The sequence below is a fragment of the Vombatus ursinus genome, unplaced genomic scaffold (genome assembly GCF_900497805.2).
Source record: "Vombatus ursinus unplaced genomic scaffold, bare-nosed wombat genome assembly UNPS02003292.1, whole genome shotgun sequence".
In the NCBI taxonomy this organism is placed as follows: domain Eukaryota; kingdom Metazoa; phylum Chordata; class Mammalia; order Diprotodontia; family Vombatidae; genus Vombatus; species Vombatus ursinus.
Window position 1 is genome coordinate 5,260,595 of NW_020943070.1, and position 3,385 is coordinate 5,263,979.

Here is a 3,385-nt window from a genome sequence, read left to right on the forward strand (position 1 = left end):
AAAACCTATTACAAATATGTGTAGTCATGCAAAATAAATTTCCACATTAGCCATGCCCCACACCCCCCAAAAAAGGCACGAAAAAGAAAGAGGGAATAGATGTTTCAATCTGCATTCTGAGTCTATCAGCTCTCTATTTGAAGGTGGAGAATATGTCTAATCATGAGTCCTTTGGGATTGTGGTGGGTCATTGTATAAGTCTTTCAAAATTGATTATCATTACAACATTGCTGCTACTGTGTAAGTTGTTCCACTCACTTCACTTTGCATCTGTTCAAACAAATCTTCCCAGGTTTTTCTGAAACCATCTCCTTTATCACTTCTCGCAGTACAATTGTTCCACCACATTCATAAACCATAACTTGTTTAGCCATTCCCCTTTACAAAGTACTTTTCTCACAACCGTAAGTCATTTACAGATGAAAAAACTAAGGCTGTCAAAGGGAAGTGACTGATTCAATGTCACATAGCTAGTACATTATAGATATGATTCAAACCCAAGTCTCCAGACACCAAGTTCAGCCATTTTCATGTCTAGGTAAATAACTCCAGTTGCTTAAACTGGTCCTTGTATGATGTGAATATCATTTTCTTTCTCCTTATTTTGGCTATTCATCATTCAGAGGCCATATCATGCATGGAAAGAGTCCTGACTGTAGAATACAAGGACCTGGATTTGAATCTTGGCTCTTGACAAGACACTAATGCATTATTGATGGAACTGTAAATTGGATCATTCATTCTGGAAAACAATTTCTAACTATACCCTGAAAGTCACTAAATTGGGCATACCATTTAACCCAGAGATACTACTATTAGGCACGTACCCCAAGGTAGTCAAGGACATAGGGAAATGACCCACAGAGGAATATTTGTAGCAACACTTTTTGTTGTAGCAAAGAACTAGAAAAAAATCGGGTGCCCTTTAAAAGCTACTCAAACAGTGGCATATAAATATAATGGAATATTATTGAACCATAAGAAATAAGAGAGATTCAGAGAAATCTAGGACCACCTGTATGAACTGATGCAGAGTGAGATAAACAGAACCACAATAATAATTTAAAGGAAAACAACCTGTGAACTCTAATCAAAATAGCTCTCAGTCATGACTTACAGAATATGCCATGTTGCTGAGATGTAGCTTCCACCTCTAGCAGGTAAAAGAAAGACTAGAGGTGCAGAAGGAGCTGTCATTCTCAAGTATAACAAATGTGTGGATTTGTTTTGCTTGATGTTATAAGAGAGGGCTTCTGAGGTGAGGGGGGGAAGCTGGTAATCGATAGATATGTCAAAAAGGGGCGACATCAATAAAACATTTTAAAATTCGCAGAGGAAAATCAAACAGTGTAGATCAAACAAATAGGACAATTTGTTATGTACATAAAAAATTATATATTTATATCTATATATTACTATGGATTATATAGTTCTATATTTCTTTTAAAAACAAAGTACATATAACAAGTTCGTGGTTTTGTCTATAATCCTCTTTCTTGTCCTTTGTATGTTGCGTTGTTTGGGTGTGTTGATAGCTGTTAAGTTCACCATAAGAACAGAGAAACAACCAGCAATTTGCTCCCCATGTGACTTTGGGTAAAGCATGTCTCTCTCTGGGCTTCATTTTCCTCCTTGGTAAAGTGAAGAGTTCGGATTTGATGAGGTCCTTTCCAGCTCTGTAGCCAAGACCTCAGTGGCTCTTCAGAATAACACACCACGTCCACAATATCCTTGTTTACTTTCAGAAACAAATTGAAAAAATAAAAATTAAAAAAAATCTAATTCTCTGGGGGCCCATTCCATTTTCAGCATCTCGATTCCCTGCCTCCCTTTCTCTTCTTATCTTGTCTGTCTGTTCCTTCTCTCTCACTCAGCAATTTTGCCTTTTGGGAGAAAAAGCCTTTTCACTTCCCATCTCTTATTCTTGAAAATAGGCTACCTGTGTCTACCTTTCCATCAAAAATTGAATGATGTCGATTCCCCAAAGTCATGCAAAAACATTTCTGTCCTCAGTGGTCCCTACCTTTTATTCTTTCTGTCTGTCTCTGTCTCTGTTTGTCTCTGTCTCTCTGTCTCTCTCTGTTTCTGTCTCTCAGTCTTTCTCTCTCTGTCTCTCTGTGTCTCTCTATCTCCCCCTCCTCCCTCTCTCTGTCTCTCTTTCTCTATATATGTGTCTCTCTCTGTCTCTCTCTCTTTCTCCATTTTTCTCTGTCTCTATCTCCATCTGTGTCTGTCTCTGTCTCTCTGTGTGTCTCTCTGTCTGTCTCTGTCTCTCTATCTTCTCTCTTTATCTCCATCTGTGTCTGTCTCTGTCTCTCTGTCTCTCTCTCTGTCTTTCTCTCCCTCTCCTTCTCCCTCTCCCTCTCCTCTCTTTCTTCCTATCTCTTCCTCAAACTATATAACACATGTTGCTTTATGTGAGTTGTATTGGAAGGAACATGAGAGGACCTGGGTTCAAAGCCCAGCTCCGCTATGTGCCATCTGTATGACCTTGGGTGTCATTTAACCTCTGTGGCTCACCTGGAAAATGAGCAAGTTGAGTGAAATCATCTCTGAGGTTCCTTACGACTCTCAATCCTACAATATCTTAAACTTATTTACGGCAGAAAAAAAGTAAGAGGAGGAGTTGTTTTGGACTTTTTTATGCATGACTTCCCTCCTTACTCCCTGGGTGACCTTGAATCAGTCGCTTCCCCCAATTCATGCCTCAGTTTCCTCATCCCTAAAATGAGGGGTTGGACTAGATGACCTCTAAGTTCTCTTTTGCTTCTAATATTCTATGATTCTGATTCATATATTTTTGATAATAAAAATGCCTCACAATAAAGTGCTCTCCTCTCTAGAAAGCCACATGACATAATGGGCAAAGTTCTGGTCTGAGGGTTAAGAAGGCCTGGGTTTGAAATTCTACATTAGATATTTCCTAGCTTTGTGACCCTGGACAAGTCACTATGAGTCTCAGTTTCTTTATCTGTAAAATTTGAATGCTAATAGCACCTACCTCACAGTGATGTTGTAAAGATCAAACAAAATAGTGCATTTGCAAACTTTTGAATGGCTTTCTAAATGTGAGCCATGTATCCATTCTGAAGCAGGCAGAGTAAGAACCATCTTCTTACCATTTTAAAGAGGGTGAGACTGAGGCTTAGCACGATTTAGAGATTTGACCTTATCACACACACCCAGTTATGGACAGAGCAGAGACAGGAACACAGGTCTTCTGATCCCTAGTTCAATCATGCTAGAGATGCCTGCCCATCGTAACTGCATTCCTTTGGGGAAAAGAGACACAGACAGACAGACAGACAGAAGCAGGAAGAGACAGAGAACCAGGCAGAGAGAGAGAGAGGAAGAGAGGGGGGGGAGGGGAGAGAGAGAGAGAGAG